This window comes from Papaver somniferum, chromosome 11 (assembly GCF_003573695.1).
Source record: "Papaver somniferum cultivar HN1 chromosome 11, ASM357369v1, whole genome shotgun sequence".
Lineage (NCBI taxonomy): Eukaryota > Viridiplantae > Streptophyta > Magnoliopsida > Ranunculales > Papaveraceae > Papaver > Papaver somniferum.
The window spans coordinates 118,760,874-118,785,271 of NC_039368.1; positions in this window are offsets into that span (position 1 = coordinate 118,760,874).

The following is a 24,398-nucleotide window of genomic DNA, read 5'->3' on the forward strand; positions in this document are numbered from 1 at the left end:
CGTGGCTATAAAGTTCATGAAACAATTCAAGTGAATCAAATCATCTTTGCTTCAATTGTGTCTTGTGTAGTACATAAGATTTCCTTGAAATTGAACAACTCTCTAACTAGTTCATTTGAGTCATTTGAACTAGTTATGGTGAAGAATAATATGGTTGATATGAAATGCTCATATGGATAACCTTTTGGTTGACTATTATTGAACCAACAATGCAAAATTTGGGCATGGTTAACAAACCTAGAAGCGTACAATCAATTGTGTATAACAAGCTAAGTTTTCGATCTAACGGTTGAGAAATATTAGCTTGAATCTATATCAGGTTTTCATCTAACGGTGAATATTGAATGCTTTGTTACTAAGCTAACATTGATTGCAAACCCTGATTTGAAAGACTATATAAAGGAGACATCTAGTATTGTGCAAAACTAATCCTCGCACCTTACATGTGATACTAGTTTGAATACGAGAGTCGATTCTCCTTTAACCCTCTGGTTTTATTTTCTTAAACCGGGTTAACGACTTAAAGACTTCATTGGGATTGTGAAGCCAGATCGATACTAATTTTATCGTATTTGTGTGATCTGATCTTGCTCCTTATATCGTACGAGTACAATCATATTGATTGGCTTGATATTGATATCTCCGATAGGAAAGATATAAAAAGTAATCATAAACACTTCACCTCATCGTTTGTGATTCCAAAACATCTTGTTTCGCTACCATACGATTAAGATGGTTGTGAGGTGATTGATTAATCTAGGCTGTTCTTCGGGAATATAAGACCGGATTATCAATTGGTTCATGATCACCTTGATTATTACCAAAAGACGGAACAAAAACTTTCGGGTTTATCGGTGAGAGACAGATTGATTCTTTGATAGACTTGTCTGTGTGAGACAGATTTATTTATTGTCAAAGCTTGCGATTTTGGATTGTATCAACTCTTAGTTGTAGGTGAGATCAGCTAAGGGAATCATGTGCAATATCATGCTAGGATCAGAGGCGTAGGAGCATAAATGTACCTTGAATTAGTGGGAGACTGATTGGGGTTCAACTACGGTCCAGTCCGAAGTTAGCTTGTAGTAGGCTAGTGTCTGTAGCGGCTTAATACAGTGTATATTCAATATGGACTAGGTCCCAGGGGTTTTCTGCATTTGCGATTTCCTCGTTAACAAAATTTCTGGTGTCTGTGTTATTTTATTTTCCGCATTATATTGATTTATCTTTATAATTAAAATAATACAGGTTGTGCGTTAGATCATCAATTAGCATAATCCAACCTTTGGTTATTTGATTATCATTGATTGATCCTTGGACATTGGTCCAAGTAATTCCTTGTGGTTGATTATTGACTCGCTGATTTTATTAGCTTGAGTAAATCAAAACAAGAGAGAGATATTAACTCTTTGAGATACTTTTACCTAGATTGAGTCTGACTGTCTAGTTGATTCTCTAGAAAGTATTTCGGAGTTAGTCCATACAGATTGCTAAGCTAAATATTGGATGGTGTTGTTAGACCCTTGCTTTTTCACAAACCAACAGGTACGCATATGGCTATGGTTCCAGGACATGGATTACATATATGCAAGAATTGCCAAACCGTTTGTCCAAAGTCACGCGTGCGTGACTGTTTAAAAATCCTAATTAGGGTTTGCGGCGATGCATATCTGTCGTAGTTTGATCGCGTCCATCCATTTTCGCCAGCCTAAACGGAGGGTGTAGCTATAGATTCAAGAGGTCCCAAGGATGTAGATGTGATCACCATGGGTCCACATGTGCGTGTGACCGTCCGGCCTAGGCGAACCATGGCCAAGCGCCTCGAAACGCATCCCCGAAGGTGGCATGTCACGCGGCTTCCAAATCCTTTGCAGCAATGGATTTATGTCGCAAATAGATCATGACCGCTTATCTTTTCCAGTCAATTTGAGTGGCCTAGATCAAGCCTTCATAGGATTGATAGGTATAGACGTGCACAACAACAGACCACCTCCATGCGTGACCGGTCGGTCCCACCAAAATTAACGCCCATGCTTGAATTCTATCAATCCAAAGTGGGATGCGTGCGCACCTCTTAAAAACCCTAAAATTCCATTAACGGTCGTAGATATATGACGTAAACCATCTCGTCCGTCCAACTTTGCCAGCTTGGTCGGACAACCTAAGTTAAAAGCTAGACGACCAATGAAGCACCTCGGTGATCACCGTCCTCCACTCTTCCAAAGGGAGTGATCAAACAGGGGATGGCTCATCCATGTGGCCTCCAAACGATCACTCGAAGATGGTTGGACGTGATGCTATTTTAAGACGCTTAATCCACGACTTATTCGGTTAAGCTTTAAAACAACGATGCTTCATACGTATTGATTGTTTTCGATGCATTACATGCATCGAGTATACACGATATTTCATGAATATCAATTTTTTAAATAACTTAGTTATTTAACTTAGCACCGTATGCTATTTCTTGCGGTGGTTCCCATGATCCGCTCATTCGAGACATCAAGCATGTCACAAACTGGGGGATACTTACTGGGGTATTGGTCTAGAGGTTTACACCATGAATCATGAAACGCACCATTACAAGAACGTGTCAGGAAAAGGTGGAAGATTAACAACGATGAGGGAATTGGGAAAATGTGTGATCGTGTAACAATCAACACTCCTACACGACCCCACTACTCCATCACTTCACCTCCCCCACTTCCTATGAGATGAGGGTTGTGCTCAATGAATTGTATAAATAGGTCATTCACCTATTTAAAAACAACATATAGTTGTCACAGTATCCAGAAAATACCCAGAACTGATAGCTTAAATTGTGCAAGCCGGTTCAACATTCTGATACAAGTCATAAACAGCCAACACCTTCACAATCTCAACACCTTCTTCGCTTACCTCCCTAAGATCAACCCTTCTCCTTCACCTTGTGATCGAATTGAATCTGGAACAACCATTTATTGGTTTAGGCCAGAGTCTTACAGATTGATTTCTCGAACCTAAAAGCATTCCCGTGCAGTGCATTTGTTTAAGGTTTGAACTCGTTTATCATCAACACACCCCAAATTACCAAAAACAGTAGAATCAGTTTTCACCCACAAACACATGTTTAAATCCAATATTGGTTAAGTGTTATAAACTCTATTTGAATCATTGAAACTTTCTTAGAGGATGACAATAGCCGTTTTCACATACTATTAGCATCAAAACAATTTTCAAGTTATTGAAATAATCATAACGAAACATTCCAAGTTTACACCAAATGATTGTATCACAGAAACCATGTAAGAACTGACTCGACGATTTTCACATGATCATCTTTTGACTTTCGTCAAGAATATAAGATGAACTTGGTTGAAAAAAAAAGCTTATCAATATATATTTCGAGGAATATGTAAGCGAGTTGAACTCAGCTCGAAATCTCAAATGTGCATAATCGAATACTATATAGTAATACGACTTTTGTCTCAATATAGGAGATATAGTAGAAATATATTTTCCAAATGATAGATGAGTTTTAGTCTCCACATACTTTTTGTTGATGAAGTTCCACAAGCTCTCCTTAGTAGTTCTTCGTCTTCAATTTATGAACGCCGTGATGTATAATGCTCAATTATACAATCTATCCTAGTCCGGGACATCACTATAAGTAGACTATAAAACAAGACTTATAGCTTTGATCACAAACATTGACAAACAAGCTTGAGATAGAAATACTTGCGCATTCAACCGAGCAGTGCTCTAACGATCTCCCCCTTTGTCAATTTCAGTGACAAAACTATCAATACATATGTATTACAAAATAAATAAATTTTGTAGCTTCTCATCCAAATGCTTGATCTCCTTGGTTCTTCAACATTACTTGAAATCTTTTTCACTTCCAAGTACCCCAATGATTCTAAATGTGTTCAACTCAGCATCATAGGTGTTGAAGATACGTAGATATAACAATGAAAAACAGTTTCTCTCAATCATTGTTATACGGTGTCATAGTATTATTATACAGCATCAAAGTCCAATTATATCACAACTTTGACAACAATACTACAGTGATATGTATCACTCCCCCTTAGTCAATACTTCATATCACAATGAAAACAACCCCCCTTACATAATGATCCGTAAACCATATGTATTTTTAGTGTGAACTATACATTAATTCTCTCCCTTTTTGTCAATATACATTGGAAAAGGTACGAAAACTAGTTGGATCCTCATGAAATTTTAATAGAGATACTTCATGACCAAAAGATAATAACATACCAACTTGTTTCGATGATTTCACACAGTCGAAACTTAATATATTCATCAAGGAGTTTATAAAGATACAAGATAACTCCTACAATATTCCACAACCGCACTCCCCACAAAGATTTGACAATTAAGCACAAGTTCAATTAAGAACTCTCCCACATAAAATTTCATTCCCGAAAGAACAACAAGAGCGACCTTACTTTTACAAGAAAAGAAGGAATTCTTTGGACATTAATAAATCACATGAAACAAATATTTCTATCCAAAAATCTCAATTGAACTAAGAGAACTTACAGAAGAACATAGTACAAACACAAAGATGTGGATCATGGAAAGACCAATACTGCGGAATAATCAAAGATTTATTCTATTTTTCATCACTATTTTTTCATCCTATCTTCCATCAATATTTTCATAATGACATAATAGGCTTAAATTTTGTTGTCAAAAGTTTATTCTATCTTTTATCAATACTTTCACACCGAAATATTATAGAGTTAACTTTTGAGCATATATAGGACATTCAATAAAACAATAAAAATTTGCAATATATATGGTATGTAAACAACATATACCATAAAAATTTGCAATATATATAACAATAAAGATTAATACTGCAAAAATCATCTTCCAAATAACATAGAATTTAAGTAGATAAATCTAAAAACATTGCAAGATGACTATTTTCTATGTAGTTGCGTGTTCTGATATTACTTTGTTCTATCGTATTGAGTACTATTTTCCTTAAGATTTTCTCGATATTTAATCTACGATAGGTAAGATAAAAAGTAGTCACAAACATCTTCATCTCATCGTTTGATATTCCACAATATCTAGTTCCTCTACCATACGGTTAAGATTATTGTGAGGTTATTGGTATTACTAGGTTGTTCTACGGGAATATAAGTCCAGTAAGTCAATTGGTTCTGTTCACTTTGATTTATAAAAAGACGGAACAAAACTCACAGGTATTTCTGTGGGAGACAGATTTATCTATTCAATAGATTTTTCTGTGTGAGACAGATTTGTTTATCAACTCTTCGACTTTGGGTCGTAGCAACTCTTAGTCGTGGGTGAGATCAGCTAAGGTAATCAAGTGCCTAGAGTCCTGTTGGGATTTAGAGGTGTAAGGAACGCAACTGTACCTTGATCAGTGTGAGATTGGTTAGGGATCAACTACATTCCAGTCCGAAGTTAACTTGCAGTTGGCAAGTGTCTGTAGCGGCTTAATTAATACATTATGGTGTTCAAATCTGGACTAGGTCCGGAATTTTTCTGCATTTGTGGTTTCCTCGCTAACAAAATTTCTGGTGTGTGTGTTATTTCATTTTCACATTTTATTTGTTTAAATAATTGAAATATCACAGGTTGTGTGTAGTTCAATCAATTAGATAACCCAACCTTTGTTTATTGATATAAATTTATTGACATTTGAATGTTGGGCATTGGTACCGTTCATGTGGTTTCTCATAATAATCAGGCTCACGGATTTTATCTATTCAATTTGATGATTACAGAGATACAACTCTTGGGATTTGGTACCGTTCAAGTTGTTTCTCAATATAATCAGGCTCACGGGTTTTATCTGTTCGAATTGAGAAACAGAGATACAACTCTTGGATATATTTCCATTGATTGAGTCTGATTGTCTAGTTGATTCTCTTGGAATTATATTGGAGTTTGTCCATACACGAAATATTGGGCGTGGTTATTAGACCCCCGCTTTTTCAAATGGTATCATAGTAGGAAAGCACGTTTAAGACCTCGTAAGTTTGCATTTGTAGCAATCTGACTCTATGGACAGAAGTGCTATCTATGTAAACGTACCGTCAGTGTTCAATGTCTCAAATTACTTAAGCTGGAAAATTGTTATGCGTGCCTTTATTTAAGCGCGAGATTTTCAATCATGGTTTATGTTTTTAATGGCTACAATCCTCTAATGGTTACAGTAGATTTTGTCTCTATTGCAAAGGATATTGGTAGATATGAACCTAACGAGATTCTTGCTGCAAAGCGAAATTCTGATGGTTTAAATGTTATCATTCATGCCATTACCCAAGATCTTCAGCACCATGTGACTACGTGCACTCGGTCTAAAGACGCGAGGGATATATTAGAAATTGTATTCGAAGGGAATACCACTAAAAAAGAAGCTTGGCTTAAAAACCTAAATTATGATTGGGAAAACCTTCGTATGGATGGCAAAGATTCATTTGATGAGTTTAATCACAAAGTATCTGAAATTGTTTGTTAGATCATTGCTCGGTTGAACCCACCAAGCGTTCGTATGTCAAGTTCGGTTGTCATATTTTAGTGAATCAAAACTCATGTTAAGAGTCGCTTGATTATGTACTAGAGTCAACTTCGTATAGGTTATCTTGAAAGTATTAGGATAATGAGACATTTCAAGTATTGCAAAGACTTGAAGATGTGAAGAAGCAAGGAGCTACAACGACAACAATCATCCTTCCACTTGAGGTTAGTGATATTTGACTTGAACTGTTTCATTCCCTAACATATCTTTCAAGTCGTGCATATTGAAAACAAAACTGCGAAGCATATTTGAACTCTAGATAGACATGGTATTAAGGAATACAATACGAGTTTTATTGCTTAACCATTAAACTTTGTAGATAAGACGTCGCCATAATCATTTGAATGTTATTGTAATTATGTATGGGTATAAGGTGAGGATTTGATCCTAGGGAACAATGTTTTACATGTGTTCTAAGGAAGTGAGTTCATAAAAATGTTTGTGAATCGAAAAAGAAATCACCAGACGTTATTGGTTTTGTTATTCGTTGCATATCTTATGAACAACCAATATGTGTGATTGAGTATAACCGTTCACGACTTGTTTGTGTTCTTGGAAGACTATTCACAAAGGCTTGACTTATGTATTGATATGACTTTTATTAGTGAAACTGATCTTAAGTAATCACCTGAGATGGTATAATCGGGTCTGTGATTTTATGTCTGACCAAATATGGGAAATGGGAACCGATCATAGTAAGAGGTGCAGTACATCAGAAAGGGGAACCGATCCTAGTATGAGGTGCAACAAGGTTTATAGCATAAAGGGGGACCGATCCTATGAACATGTGCAACACGTTTTTAGGCAAAGGGGAACCGATCCTATGGACATGTGCAACATATATAAGTTATATATCATATATATGTGGGGAACCGATCCTAGTACCTAGCCAACCGAATTTTGACTATGCACAATACTCACATGGAAGGTAGAACCAAAACTTGTTTTGGCAGAACCGTTAAACCCATGATTGTGATTGAATGTTATTTGATCAATCGCATAGTTCTTGAAAGTCAGATGAACCAATTCTAAACTTGTTTGGAAGTTTGGCAAATCGGTTTCAAGGTTGTAAGTGTGAAAGAGAACTTACAAAGTAAGGATGTCGATATACTTTGAACACGTGTTGTGAATGTTTATTTCTTTAATTGTTCAAAGTTATTCCTTAATAGCTAAGGGAAGAGAATCCCAGGATCGAAATATAAATAAGTTAAGAATTTTTTAATTAAGGTTATTAATTTCATTTTGTAGGGAAATAAGAATTAGTAATGTGCATTTACTAATTAGAGATTTTCCGAGAGATTTCGATCATTATTTTTGGACAGAGGATTATGAAAACCAAATTTGTGCTTTAATGAATATCTTGAGAATATTTTCGGTTTTGGAAATTTCTCGGTGTCCAAACTTCATTGTCTATAAATACTTCAAGTTTGCTTTTCTAGCAAACTAATCCTTCATAACAACAAGCTTCCTCTTTGTTGTGTTGTTACTGGTGTAGCCGCTTATTCGTAGAGTAGAGTAACATAATTAGGCGAAATCTCTTACGGCCACTCATTTTAAAGTCTTCTTTGGGATTGAGAAGCTCTAGCGTGTACCGTTGGTGGAAACCAGATAATTGCGGTTTATCTTTTGTTTTCATTGATTTGATTGACAAACGGTAGTTGAACATTGATTGCACCTAGTTTTTTTATGCTTGAGAATCTTCTCTTCTGATATAAGATTCACTCAAACTAATTCAGAGTTTCTACAGGGATCTTTAGACTGTTGTTAATTCTAAATATGGTCTTCTGATAATCCATTGTTAATAGACTCCTTTTTGTACGTGATTTATCACAAGAGATTCAAGTGATTGTGTGCAAGTTATTATTGAAGATCTAAGAAGATTTGAAGACGAAGAAGATACTGAAGATTTCTGATTTGTGGGTTCATAATCTTTGGTGTTCACAATACCTGTTTCGGTAAAATAGGATCCAATTAATAATCGGTTTATCCTTGTGATAGATTGGATTGATTAATTGAGTAGACCGGCATCAACATAATTCTTTGGATTAATAGTGTTGTTGGATTATTCTTAAACGATTACTTCGGTAATTGAACATAAGATAAATCTAAGGACCTGAAGAAGGAGTTTATGTTAAGATAAACAGAAGAGCCTTTGTCCGACTTATATCACTTGGTTGAAGAGAGTTGAAACCAAACATATTTTTTGTTCCTTTACTGTTTGGAATACGAGCAAAAGGAATTATTCCAAGTACGTGATTTATTTATAAGTTGGAGGCATGGGAATACAGACGGAACTAAGTGAACTATAGGTTTAGTTGCTTGGTCTCAACTATACGAAGTTGGGTGTAATTTTGTGTAGCGGCTTAATCCCGAGAGTATTCAATTCTGGAAAAGGTCCCGGGGTTTTTCTGCATTTGCGGTTTCTTCGTTAACAAAATATTGCCATGTCATTTACTTTATATTTCCGCATTATAATTGTTTTATTATAATTAAAGTAAATTATACAAACGTTAATTCTCATTTACTTGATAAGTGAATCATATTGTGTTTTGTTAAGTCCGAATCTTTTTATCAAGTAACATACTTCGTTGTTGTATTGTCTCGATATCATATCCATAGACGATCACATGAAGTGTGAACCAATTAGTTGTATTATCTCGACTCAGTCCATAGACAATCACTTTCGGAGAAAGGACTTATAGGTAGGAAAAGTTTTAGCTTGAGGTATATTTGGGTACCCGATAAGTGCATAATTCATATGATTTTAATGTCCATTCCATACTTGTTTTAGCTATTATTCTTGCATATTTTCTTATTATTACTCTTGTTTTTTCTTGTTTGCCTCTAGTAGGTGAACCATCCACAAAGGAGCCACAAAGTGCTGAAAAGAGCTTTGAAGAGAAGTATTCCAAGTATCCAAGCGCCCAAGTCCAAGAGAAGGGCCAAAGACTTATCTTAACTCATTCAAATTAAGGATTTTTCATCATAATCTTGAATAGAATTTAAAGATAAAAAGAATGCAAAAATAATGAGGTCATTCCGAGTTCGGATGAAGAAGTTGTGGCCAAAGCAAACTTTTATTGAATACGAGGACAGTGAAGTCCGCGAACTAGGTTCGCATACCGGGTTCGCAGACTTAATTCTGAAAATTTCTGCTGGAATTTGAAGTTTGCGGACTGGGTTCGCAAACTTAGGTAGTAGGAAATATGTATAAACTCCTTGGAAGGCCTAAGGGCATGTTTGGGAACGTTATTTCGTTATTTTGGGTCGGATTCTTGAACCGAACCCAATACATGAATACCAAGAAATGTAAACCTATAAAAAGATGTTAGGTTATGTAAAATGATATCACATCATTAGGTCACGAAATTGTAAGCTTGGAGAGAAGAAACATCAAAAACTAGGGTTTCAGAGCGGTTCCTCAATCGTAACGATATCTCTAAACTTTTCTTATATGTATCTCATAGATGTTTCTACATTCATGAGTAGATATACACCTATTGATTGAGGATGAATTCTAAGTTGTAAACTTGATTTGATTTAATATATGAATCTATTTTGATTTCTTCATATGATTATCGTTTGTGTTTACTATTAAAATACTTATGATTGATTGATAGATTGTTTAGGTGGACAACTAAATATATTTGTTAGTCTAATCTATTGCTAGTAAGGGTTAGGATATCCGTAATTATTGAATAATTCCTTAAACAAGTAGATAACGCGAGACCTTGCAGAGGGATTCTAAAGCAATCGTGTGTAGACACAACCCTAGCAAGTAGACCGAGCGTGCGGAGTCTAACTACTAGGATCAAACCTAAATTCAAAAAACCTAAAGCATTCAGTTGAGTTACACCTTGTAAGAGTACCTCAGGGCGACTCAGTTGAATAGAATCAGGTAACTAAGCGTACCTGTTATCCAGTGATTTAAGGAATTTTGGGAATAGCTAAGCGTACTTGTTATTCTATGGTTGGTGATAATCTATGATTAATGACGAATAGATAAATATATTAACTCATTGACAGTTTATTAACGAAGAAGGATTCCTCAATCATATCTCTCTATTGATTATAATACAACTTTATTTGCTTTGATTATTTATTTTGTTCACAATCTAAAACAAAACCCCCCCTTTGTGACACTTTGACAACTAAAACTCACTGCTCTTCGTGGGAACGATCCTTACTTCCATTATATTACCAGTTAATTGTGTGAAAATAAGATTATTGATTTGTTGAGCCTACGACACCCATCAAATTTTGGCGCCGCTGCCGAGGAGCAATCGGTAGCTTTAGTTATTATTTTTATTATTTTTAATCTTGTTTTTAGAATTTCTTTTTACTTTTTATTTTCGTTTTCTAGAATTTTGTTTTCAGGTACTTAATCTCTGGCACCGAAAGACTGGGAATACCAGAGGTGCGGAATTCAAACCCGTAAAGTGACGTTACTTCAAGCACGTCAGCAAACACAACAAGAAGAACCTTCTACATCAACAATGGTGAACGACGGTGAAAATCCTCTACCACCTCCAACTCCAGAAAGGAAGACGTTGAGAGATCTAACATCTCCATGTTTGGATTCTCAACTATTGTGTATTACTCTGAATGACACGGTGGAACTTAAATCAAGTCTTCTTCATTGGGTTCCAAAGTTCAAGGGACTACCGGGTGAAGATCCTAATGACACCTACAACAATTTCAGAATACAACAAGAAGTATGAAGAAGAGTGATGATGACGATGATACAGCTATTATACAAGCTTTTCCATTCTCACTAGCGGACCAAGCAGAATCATGGTTATATTATCTCCCTTCCGTAAGTATTACCACATGGACCAGAATGAAAAAGTTGTTTCTAGAGAAGTATTTTCCTGCTTCTAATGCTGCAACTATTCGTAAGGATAACGGTACATTGTGCAAATTAGTGGAGAGTCTTTGTATGAATACTGGGAGAGATACAAAAGATTATTAGCGAGTTTTCCACATCATCAAATACCACCGCAATTAATTATCACACACTTCTATGAGGGATTATTACCGCATGAGAGGCACTTGATTGATGCTTCTAGTAGTAGTGCTTTGGATAATAAAACTATTGAGGAATCTACTATTTTGATTGATAATATGGCTGCAAACACTCAAAAATTTTACACTCGAGATTCTTCAACTGTTAGAAGAGTTAGTGAGATGGGAGATTAATCACAGATGGAACAACGAATGGTTAATGTGGAAAAGATGGTCCAACGGATAGCTTCTGCAGTTATTCCTACATACGAAGAAGAAGCTGAGGTAAATGCTATATTTCCTAATCATAGGCCAAGGTATGACCCATACTCCAATAATTATAATCTTGGTTAGAAAGATTACCCTAATTTCAGTTATTCTAACAAGCAAGCATCAACTTCTAATCCATATGCAAGGCAAGGTGGTTTTCAACAACAATTCCAGCAACCACAACAACATAAAGAGCAGGATTCTTCTATTGATGATAAATTGAGTGCTATGATGCAAGGTATTACCTATTTGTTCCAACAAATCCAACAGAAATCCGACCAAAATCAGTTAAAGAATGATGTGGCAATTAAGATTTGCAAACTCAAATGGGGAAATTCGCTACAACAGTGGGTAAGTTGGAGGCACAAGCATCAATGAAGTTACCATCTCAACCGTTCGTGAACCCAAGAGCATACATTAATGCGGTTACGTTAAGGAGTGGAAGACAAACTGAAGAGCCACCTCAATAAAAAGAGGTTAGTAACGACATCGAAAAGGAAGTAGAAGAGGAAACCGTCCCAAAGGAAAAGCCAACCTCAAAAGGCCAACCCAAGGACTCGGTTCCCACTTTTACCATACCACCTCCTTTCCCTTGTCGTTCCAAATCGAAGAAGCAAGATCAATACAAGGAGATCAAGGATATTTTCAGAAAGATACACATCAACATTCCATTTATTGAGTCTATCAAAACCGTACTCTGGTATTCCAAGGTTTTGAAGGATTTATGTACAAGGAAAGATACGTTGATTGCTAATAAGATTACTCAAGTAGGCGAAAGTGCTACAACAATGTTACTGAAGAAAATGCCTACAAAGTGTGAAGATCCTGGAGGCTTCACATTTCCCATTACCATTGGTAACCGACGATTCGAGCGTGCTTTGCTTGATTTGGGAGCTTCCATAAGTGTTATGTCAATCGATATGATTCTTTGAATCTCAGACCTTTAAAAGAGGCAAATATTACTATTCAATTGGCTAACAAGTCCAATATATATCCTAAGGGAGTAGTGGAGGACGTGTTTGTTCAAGTGAATCAGTTAATCTTTCCGGTTGATTTTTACATTGTGGATATGCACAATGGAGATAATTGTTCATCTACTTCGTTACTTCTTGGGAGACCGTTTATGAAGACTAATGAGGTTTCTTTACCTTCTATTGTGCAGGCACCGAAAATATAATTGAGCCGCTTCCAGACCACCTAAAGTACGCGTACTTAGGTGATAAATAAGAACTTTTGGTGATTATTGCAAAGAACCTCACCCCAATACAAGAAGAACGTCTACTTAGGGTGCTGAAAGAGCACAAAACGTCTATTGGTTAGAAAATTGCTGATATCAAAGGCATTAGTACATCCATGTGCATGCATAGAATCCTACCGGAAGATGATTTTAAGTCGGTATGTGATGCTCAACGTAGGCTTAACCCCCCAATGATGGAGGTCGTGAAGAAAAAGATCCTCAAATTTCTAAGTGTGGGGGTGATTTACCCAATTTCTAACATCAAGTGGCGCAGGTGGTACCTAAGAAATCAGGTATCACTGTTGTTAGAAATCAAGATGATGAACTTGTTCCTACAAGAGTTCAAACAGGATGGAGAGTGTGCATAGACTACAGAAATCTTAATGTCGTAACCCGAAAGGATCACTTTCATTTGCCTTTGATTGATCATATGTTAGAGAGATTAGCAGGACATTCACATTATTGCTTTTTGGAAGGTTATTCGGGCTACAATCAGATTGTTATTGCATCGTAGGATCGAGAGAATACTACTTTGACTTGTCCTTTTGGTACGTTTGTCTATAGACGGATGTCGTTTGGTCTTTGCAATGCACCTGCCACTTTTCAGAGGTGTATGGTCAGTATATTTTCTGACTATATGAAACGCATCATTAAGGTATTTATGGATTATTTTAGTGTTTATGGTGATTCATTTGATTTTTTCTTACAAAATCTTGAACTTGTGCTTAGAAGATGCATAAACACTAATCTTGTTTTAAATTGGGAGAAATGTCACTTTATGGTAAACTATGGAATAGTGCTCGGTCACATTGTGTCCTCTCGAGGGCTTGAAGTTGACAAAGCAAAGATAGACTTAATAAGAAACTTACAATACCCCACTTCGGTGAGGGAAGTTCACTCGTTTCTTGGTCATGCAGGTTTTTACAGGCGGTTTATCTAGGATTTCTCCAAAATCTCAACGCCGATGTGCAAATTATTGCAAAAGGAGGTTATTTTTTACTTCAAAAATGAGTGCAATGATTCCTTTGATAGATTGAAAGAACTGTTGACAATTGCACCAATTATCAAGTCATCGGGTTGGAGTTTGCCATTTGAATTAATGTGTGATGCAAGTGACTATAAAGTTGGAGACATTTTGGATCAAAGAGTAGACAAGCTGTCTCATATGATTTATTATGCATTTAGGACCCTAAACGATGTACAAATCAACTATTCTACCACTGAGAAAGAATTTTTGGCTATAGTGTTTGCACTAGAAAAATTTAGATCCTATTTAGTGGGTTCAAAAATGGTTGTATATTCCGATCACGCATCCCTTAGGTAGCTACTGAAGAAGAGAGAAGCTAAACCAAGACTTATACGATGGATACTACCATTGCAAGATTTTGATTATGAAATAAAGGATAAAAGAGGTGTTGAAAATATTGTTGTGGATCACCTTAGTAGACTTGTTATTTCCGAAGAAGAACTTCCTTTACAAGATCGTTTTCCAAACGAACAACTTTTCTCAATTGAAGATTCAACACCTTGGTATGCGGATATAGTGAACTACTTGTTTACAAGACAAGTACCTAGTACAATGTCTAATTTTCAAAATCTTAAGCTTAAGAAAATAGCCAAGCAGTATGTGTGGGATGATCCCTACTTGTGGAAATACGGTTCTGATCAAATCATCTGCAGGTGCGTACCTAATTCTGAATTTCAGTATATTCTTAACTTTTTGTCATACATATACGTGTGGTAGTCACTTTGGTTCTAAACGTACCGCTTTCAAAGTACTTGAAAGTGGATTTTATTGGAATACCCTATTTGAGGATGCATGTGTTTTTTTGTAAATCTTGTGATAGATGTCAAAGAACAGGCAATCTAGGTTCTTGAAATCAAATGCCACTCACACCAATTCTTGCAATAGAAGTATTTGATGTGTGAGGAATTGATTTTATGGGTCCTTTTGTCAATTCTAATGGGAAATTTATTCTAATGGGAAATTTTATATACTTCTTGCTGTGGATTATGTTTCGAAATGGGTAGAAGGTAAAGCCACCCCTATTAATGATTCTCAAGTTGTTTGGGAGTTTGTGAAGGAATATATTTTTTTTAGACATGGTACACCAAGAGTGGTTATCAGTGATGGAGGTTCACATTTTCAGAAATCCTTCCATGATCTACTCATAAAGTACAACATAACACACAAGGTTGGTACGCCACATCACCCACAAACTATTGGGAAATCTGAAATCTCAAATCGTGAGATTAAATCCATTCTTGAGAAAACCGTGAACACTACACGGAAAGATTGGAGTTATAGGCTTAATGATGCACTTTGGGCATATAGAACTGCGTACAAAACACCGATTGGTATGTCTCCATATCGGTTGGTTTATGGAAAAGATTGTCATCTTCCGGTTGAACTTGAACATAAGGCATATTTGGCGATAAAGACGTGCAACATAGATTATGAAAATGCGGGGAAACAAAGGAAGTTACAACTCAATGAGGTAGAGGAGATACGTAATGATGCTTACGAGAGTTCTCGTATTTACAAGGAGAAGACAAAAAAAATTCATGATAAGATGATTTCTCGAAAGAATTTTGTTGTGGGTCAAAACGTTCTTTTATTTAATATTCGTCTTTGATTATTTCCTGGGAAGCTAAGGTCCAGATGGATATGACCGTATGTTGTTACTAATGTTTTTCCTTATGGTGCAGTTGAGATTACTAGTACGAAAACTGGAACAATTTTCAAAGTCAACGGCCATAGATTGAAGCCTTATTATGAAAACTTCTCTAAGTAGAATGTAGAAGTAATGAGACTAGGAAGATTTGCTCCCTCTGGAGGAGTAGCATCATTTGAATGCCAAGTCGGGCTGAGGACATTAAACTAAGCGCTAAATTGGAGGAAACCCATCGGTTTTGTATCTCTATCCCTTTTTTTTTTTTTTTAGTTTTCTTATTTTTGCATATCATATATTTCATTCCCATCTTATATTTTACAAGTCTTAAATCTATAATGAAAGTTTTAACGAATTCTCGTCAGAAAATTCAGACTGCGCACTTGTCAAGAAAATAGCTCTCGAGACTTCATACGGAGTCCGATTTAAGTGGTTGACCCCAAATTTAAATAGGACAGACTCATATTTATTTTCCAAAAAGAAAATCCGTATTTGGAGTCTGTTAAGTTGGATCTATAGGCCTGGACATTTTAGTTTTGGTATTTTTTCAGAATTTTTTCAGATTGCATGTCAGTCAGTCCGGAGGTCATAAAAGTCAGACCATTGATCGAAACACTGTGTCCTTTTGATACCTTACATAAAAGACGTAGGAGAACAACTTTACTTTAGGATGTTTTTCATATTTCCCTACCCATTTGTACAGTTTTCGAGTTTTTCAGGGTTGTTATGTCAGAAATTAGAGTTTTCGGTTTTGAACATTGAGGACAATGTTGAGTTTAAGTGTGGGGGAGCATTTAGTATCATACTTTATGCATATACACATAATAAATAATACTCCTTGATTTCTTGCATTCTTGAGACTTCATCTCTTTGAGTTAATTATGAGTTATTTAGGATGACACTCTAAACCTTTTAAGGTTGAAATAGTTCTTACGGCTGTAGATTGAGTTCCACTTTATAGTTCTAAATTTTTTAAATATACATGTTCATAATTGGATGCGAAACTAAGCTATGGTAGTCGTTTGAAATATTCATCCTCGTAATTAATCATAATTGAATCAGTTTATTTTTATTTTTGCAGTTATATGTTTCTTTAAAGTGATTTGGTGGGATCCTGATACTGCCGTGGATGCTATAACAAGGTAATCATTGGTTGATCATACAAAATCCCCTTAAGAAAACTGTCTTACACTCATAAAGAGTGAGCCGGAAAAAATGAAAAAATATATATATATATATATATATATAAGGCTCCTCTTTATTTATCGACACTTGGATGGCAATATCTGTGAAAAGTTGTCCCAGTCTCCGTCGCCTAAGAAAGCGTGGAACGCAGAATCCAAGGAAACTATCACGTATTTGTTGAAAAGGAACATGCTCTTAGAATATCTAATCATGTAGTCGATAAAAATAAAAACCATATCATCATTATATAGCAAGTCAAAAAGACTATTGATGAGGTTCTTGACGCTTAGATAGCAGTATGTGTGAAATGTTGTCCCTGTCTCCGTCACCTAAGTAAGCATGGAGTGCATAATCCAAGGAAACTATCACATACTCGCTGAAAAGAAACATGCGCTTAGAGTATCTAATCATGTGGTCAAGTTAAATGGGTTCTTCTCTACTATTGCGTTATACGTAAAGATCCTTTGACGACATTCACACAAGTATTGTGGGCAACATATTTCACTTAAGTCAACATTTGCACACTTCACTTTTCTATTTCCATTATCTTATCCATCCATGTGATTTCAGTATGCGAGTGTTGTGACAAACGTTGCAACAAGTACAATGACTATCTTAGTAAAGTTTTGCAATCAGGTTGAATGACATACGTAAGTAATTGCTTATGTGTGATGATTGGACTGTATGTGGGATGTTTGCAGCTAAAGAACATATGCAAGATAATTACTTGGCTTTTTGCTTGTGTTTATCCTTAGTGGTTCTTCCAAGGCGAGAAATTGGAGTAAATTTTGTTGGTATACCTCTTGTAAGCCCTCACGAGACTATAACTCGTCCACTAGGGACACCTATGGGTTTAAAAGCCTGTTAGTCATGCTAAGAGTAACCGTATCCTCACGACATGGAGTTGTTGTATTTAGGATTAGTTTTATTTAGTGTTCTCTAGGACTAGCAAAAGCTAACTGTGGGGGAATTTGATAAATGCATAACCATTCCATACTTGTTTTAGCTATTATTCTTGCATATTTTCATATTATTACTCTTGTTTTCTCTTGTTTTCCTCTATTAGGTTAACCATCCACAAAGTAGCTAAAAAGTTCTTAAAATAGATTTGAAGAGAAGTATTCCAAGTATCCAAACGCCCAAGTCTAGGAGAAGTGGAAGAAGTGCGACGAAAAGGAGCAAGACACACATAATCAAGAGAAGGGTCAAAGACCGATCTTAACTCATTCAAATTAAGTATTTCTCATCATCATCTTGAATATAATTGAAATATAAAAAGAATGCAAAAAGAATGAGGTCATTCCGAGTTCGGATGAAGAAGTTGTGGCCAAAACAAGCTTTTATTGAATACAAGGACAATGAAGTCCGCGAACTAGGTTCGCATACCGGGTTCGCAGACTTAATTCCGAAAGTTTCTGCTGGAATTTGAAGTTTGCGGACTGGGTTAGAAAACTTAGGTAGTAGGAAATATGTATAAACTCCTTGGAAGGCCTAAGGGCATGTTTGGGAACGTTATTTCGTTATTTTGGGTCGGATTCTTGAACCGAGCCCAATATGTGAATACCAAGCAATGTAAACCTATAAAAAGGTGTTAGGTTATGTACAATGATATCACATCATTAGGTCACGAAATTGTAAGCTTGGAGAGAAGAAATATCAAAAACTAGGGTTCCGGAGCGGTTTCTCAATCGTATCTCTAAACTTTTCTTATATGTATATCATAGATGTTTCTACATTCATGAGTAGATAAACACCTATTGATTGAGGATGAATTCTAAGTTGTAAACTTTATTTGATTTAATATATGAATCTATTTTGATTTCTTCATATGATTATCGTTTGTGTTTACTATTAAAATACTTATGATTGATTGATAGATTGTTTAGGTGGCCAACTAAATATATGTGTTAGTCTAATCTATTGCTAGTAAGGGTTAGGATATCCGTAGTTGTTGAGTAATTCCTTAGACAAGTAGAAAACGCGAGACCTTGTGGAGGGATTCTGTAAAGCAATCGTGTGTATACACAACCCTAGCAAGTAGACCGAGCGTACCAAGTCTAACTACTAGTATCAAACCTAAATTCACAAAACATAAAGCATTCGGTTGAGTTATACCTTGCAAGCGTACCTCAGGGCGGCTCAGTTGAATAGAATCTGGTAACTAAGCGTACCTATTATCCAGTAATTTAAGGAATTTTGGGAATAACTAAGTGTACATGTTATTATACGGTTGGTGATAATCTATGATTAATGACGAATAAATAAATATATTAACTCATTGACAGTTTATTAACGAAGAAGGATTCCTCAATCATATCTCTCTTTATTGATTACAATACAACTTTATTTGCTTTAATTATTTATTTTGTTCACAATCTAAAGCAAAAACCCCTCTTTGTGACACTTTGACAACTAAAACTCACTGCTCTTCTTGGGAACGATCCTTACTTCCATTATATTACCAGTTAATTGTGTGGAAATAAGATTATTAATTTGTTGAGCCTACGGCACCCATCAGTACCCTCGCCTTCTTAATTGGTATCAGAGAAGGCAACCACGAAAAGATCTGACAATATTTTTTTGGTGCGATCCAACTTATAAGAATGAATATAATGAATGATTAAGTTAACGTACCACCAAGATTTAATGGGACTAATTATCCATTATGGAAATCGTCTATGAAAGCCTTTCTTCAATCCCGAGATTTTAATACATGGTTACTAAACGAAGAAGGATATCAACGTCCGATAGACTATTCAGAGTCAGAGTTTAAATGCTTAGCGTCCTATACTCTTGAAGAAATAATTCTTGCAAAGCAGAATTCTGATGGTTTGAATGCCATCATTCATGCAGTTAGTCATGATATTCGACATCATGTACTGGCTTGTAGAACTTCTAAAGAAGCATGGGATATTCTTGAGACTGTATTCGAGGGAGATAAATCTGAAAAAGAAGCTAGACTTCTTTCCCTTTCATCTGAATGGAAACATCTCAATATGGATGATAATGACACTTTCGAGGAGTTTAACTTTAAACTTTCTGAGATTGTTAACGCATCTTTTTTCCTTGGAAAGGCAATACCTGAAAAGGATCCAGTATGCAAAATTCTCAGATCGTTACCATTCAGATACGAGTCTAAGAAACATGACATAATAGAAGAAAATGATCTTTCTACACTATCTCGTAGATCTCTTGTAGGAAAGTTAAAGATCTTTGATAGAAAAATTCTTCTGAAGAATCAAACTGAGAAACGTTGCCAAGAGATAAAGGCACCCGTTGAAAAGGATCTTGACTCAGCTATTGTGCCTCTAGCGCAACGGATTAAGAAATCTTATCTATTGATAAACATGTTCCTAATACATTATCAGTTTTTCATAAAAAGGGTAATCATGAAGTTCAATGCTTCAAGTGCCGAAGATTCAGACATATGGAAAAACACTGTTCCAGCAGAAGAACTAGAAAGTGAAATAGGACATACGTCTGCAACCTAGATGATATTCCGTAGGAAGAATCCGATGAAGAAATATCCAATTGCAATGCACTTCTTTCCAACTCTAACTGTGATGATTCCGGTGACTCTAATCAACTCCTAGAAAAACGTGAGCTGGGAATTAAGGAAAATGAAAGGTTAGGCCTGGTACTTGAAAACCTTTTAAAGTTACTTTCAGATAAAACCTGTATTGTAAAATCTGAAAAACAAAAATTTGGTGAAATACCAAAAGTATCAGAAACAAGTACTTATGATAATAGAACATCACGTTCTTTAAATGGAGGAAATAACCGCACCACAATCTCTCGTGAAAACCTCCATCAAAATAGATTTATCAAGACTTTTCTTAAGGGGATAAATTATTTGAAGGTTGATAAGTTTATTAGATCTCAAAAATAAATTGCAAAATCATGCAATCATAAGAGAAACAAAGAACGCAAGGAAGCGTAGTCTATTGTGCTTATAAGTCATCCAAAGGATGTATTTGTTACCTATGGTGAGAGTAATTCTCACCTCAACACAAACTGATTGTGTTGAAGAATGCATCCTCACTTATTTCCCAAAATTATGATTGTGAGGAAGCATAAATCTGGCAGGTTGTTCATGACTGTTTCCTAGTTGAAAAATATTAGATATCTTTTATTTTTGGGAAAAATGGTTTCGGTTTCCATAAACCAAATTATTCCTTGATTTTCTCCCATCTTATATATCTTCTTCCGGTCTGAAAGAAGTATCTTATTTCAATGGATAAATCGGAAAATGAAGGGTCATATCTTGGTGATTTAGCACTCTGTGCATCAGTTATGACTCAAACTCATGATGTTCCTCTTCATGATAACTCTCAATACTCTCTAAGAAAATAGATTCACTTTGTTAAAGGTTGTATTAGATATCATGAACTGATGATAAAGGATTCAAAATAAGTACTAGCTAATCTTCATTCTCACTGCTGGGGATGAACAAATCTATTGAAAGGGGAAGTGCTCAAAGTAATTTGAATCCAGTTTTTGAAAGCAATCTTCACAAAAAATGAGAGATAAAGAATGGACACTAATTTTTGATTTCTTTCATTGATTGTATTAGTATATTATGAATAAAATTATTTGATTTATAATTTTCTCGTGATAGTTTTCGGTTTACACAACCTGTGCTTGAATGTTTTTATCTTATTGCTATGTATGTTTATAGGATGTTTGATTTCGGTTTTACTACCTTAATATTCGATCTCATATTTTGTGAACCCTTGTGGTTTGGGTGACTATTTGATTTAGCAGGATGAATTTCTAGCCCATATTGGTAGGCTTTATCAAAGAATCATGAGGGGTTCTGGTAGATACAATATGTGAAAAAGTCACAATATGCTGAATCGATTTTGGTTTAGCATAAAAGCATATGTGTTTCGACGGATTTAAACTTTTGCTTGCAATTGTTAAAACCGATTCTCAACCTTTCTCTGTTAAAGGTTGGTTGTTGTTATTCTTTTTTTTTTTTTGCATAAGGATAACAACATAATGATATTTTGATATCAATTCTCCCTGGACGAAGATGTAGTCATATTGGAGAAGTTGATGCGAAATTTGAGGTAACAATCTTGTTAGTTAATTGTTTTCATGTTTAAGAAAAGCTTGAGTTTATATAATAAATTATTATTTTATAATTTGGAAAATCGATAAAGCATGAGTTTATATTATATATATTTATTGCTTTTTCTTAACAAAGATGTGTGTGATTCAATTGGTTCTGGTTAAGAAAAACTATTTTTATCTTGCTTTATTGTGTAGTGTCAATTGTTTAGGCTTACAAAATTTTGGTGCAATTGCGGTGTTTTAATGCTTATGTTGTTTCAATTGCTTCCGGTCGAGGTGAATAATTATGCAAGTTGATTATGTTGGTTCATATGAATTATTTATGGATTAACAAAATAAAAGGATCACGTGATGAGTTGTTTAGTCCAATTCGATTCTGGATAACAAAAACTAAGTTAATTATGATCTTAGTTAGACTTATCGAAGTGAGGTTTCAATTATTCAAGTCTAATCGAATGCCTTAATAGGAAATGCTAGTTAACTAACCTAGTACTTGTCTTGTTTAAAATTAAAAGGTCTAAGTTTATGGATAATTATAACTTGATGAGAAAAATAGAGTTATCTTTATTTTGGTCTTATCGAATTAAGCGCTTGTTTTTGAACAATCGGTTTAGAAAAGGGACTAAGGTGCTTAGTTGATTTTTGTTTTGCTAAACTAAATTGGAAAAATTGTTACGAACAATTGTTTCCTTGGTAAAATATCAAAATAAAACTACTTGTAGTTTCGGTTTTGATATTGGTTATCAGTGGGACCCTCGTGCCTAACTCTACAGGTTGCAAGTCTATTTTGAGATTTGTAAGATTCTTTTCGTGTTGTCCTATATTTTTTCGTTTCTTTGTCATTTTGTGACAAAAAGGGGGAGAAATATATGGATTAAACAAGTGATACTGGCATTCATTTTATATTGATTGGTATCGTTAAGGAAAAGAACATTGGTTCTTAAATGTTTTATCTAAACGAAAGAGTGAAGGCATAGACTAAGGGGGAGTAACATGCCATATGAATTGGTATAACAAAGACGTGAGGATTAAATATCTACCTATCTTCCTTAGGGGGGTATTAGCTTTGTTATTATAATGTCAACATCGGCATTTTCAAGGATTGAATGTAAGCATTTACTGTGCGGTTGAATAGGGAATCAAGTGTATGTGTAATGAACTCATGTAATTTGTTTATCCATATGATGTAAGAGTTTTGTCACTAAAATTGGCAAAGGGGGAGATTGTTAGACCAAGAGTTGGTATGTCAAGTTTGGTTGTCATATTTTAGTGAATCAAACCTCATATTAAGAGTCGCTTGATTATGTACTAGAGTCAACTTCGTATAGGTTAGCTTGAAAGTATTAGGATAATAAGACATTACAAGTATTGCGCAGACTTGAAGATGTGAAGAAGAAAGGAGCTACAATGACAACAATCATCCTTCCACTTGAGGTTAGTGATAGTTGACTTGAACTGTTTCATTCCCTAATTTATCTTTCAAGTCGTGCATATTGAATACAAAACTGCGAAGCATATTTTAACTCTAGATAGACATAGTATTAAGGAATACAAAACGAGGTTTATTGCTTAACCATTAAACTTTGTAAATAAGACATTTCTATAATCATTTGGATGCTATTGTGATTATGTATGGGTATAAGGTGAGGATTTCATCCTAGGAAAAATGTTTTACATGTGTTCTAAGGAAGTAAGTTCATAAACTTGTTTGTGAATCAAAATGGAAATCGCCAGGCGTTATTGGTTTTGTTATTCATTGCATATCTTATGAACAACCAATATGTGTGATTGAGTATAACCGTTCACGACTAGTTTGTGTTCTTGGTAGAACTATTCACAAAGGCCTGACTTATCTATTGGTATGACTTTTATTAGTGAAACCGATCTTAAGTAATCACCTGAGATGGTACGATCGGGTGTGTGATTTTATGTCTGACCAAATATGGGAAAGGGGAACCGATCCTAGTAAGAGGTGCAGTATATCACAAAGGGGAACCGATCCTTGTATGAGGTGCAACAAGGTTTATAGAAGAAAGGGGAATCGATCCTATGAACATGTGCAACACGTTTTTAGGCAAAAGTGAACCGATCATATAGACATGTACAACACATGTAAATTAGATACCATATATATGTGGGGAACCGATCTTAGTACCTAGTCAACCGAATTTTGGATAGCTAGTGTGACTATGCACAATACTCACATGGAAGGTAGAACCAAAACTTTTTTTGGTAGAACCGTTAAACCCACGATTGTGATTGGATGTTATTTGATCAATCACACAGATTTTGAAAGTCAGATGAACCAATTCTAAACTTGTTTGGAAGTGTGGCAAATCGGTTTCAAGGTTGAAAGTGTGAAAAAGAACTTACAAAGTAAGTATGTCGA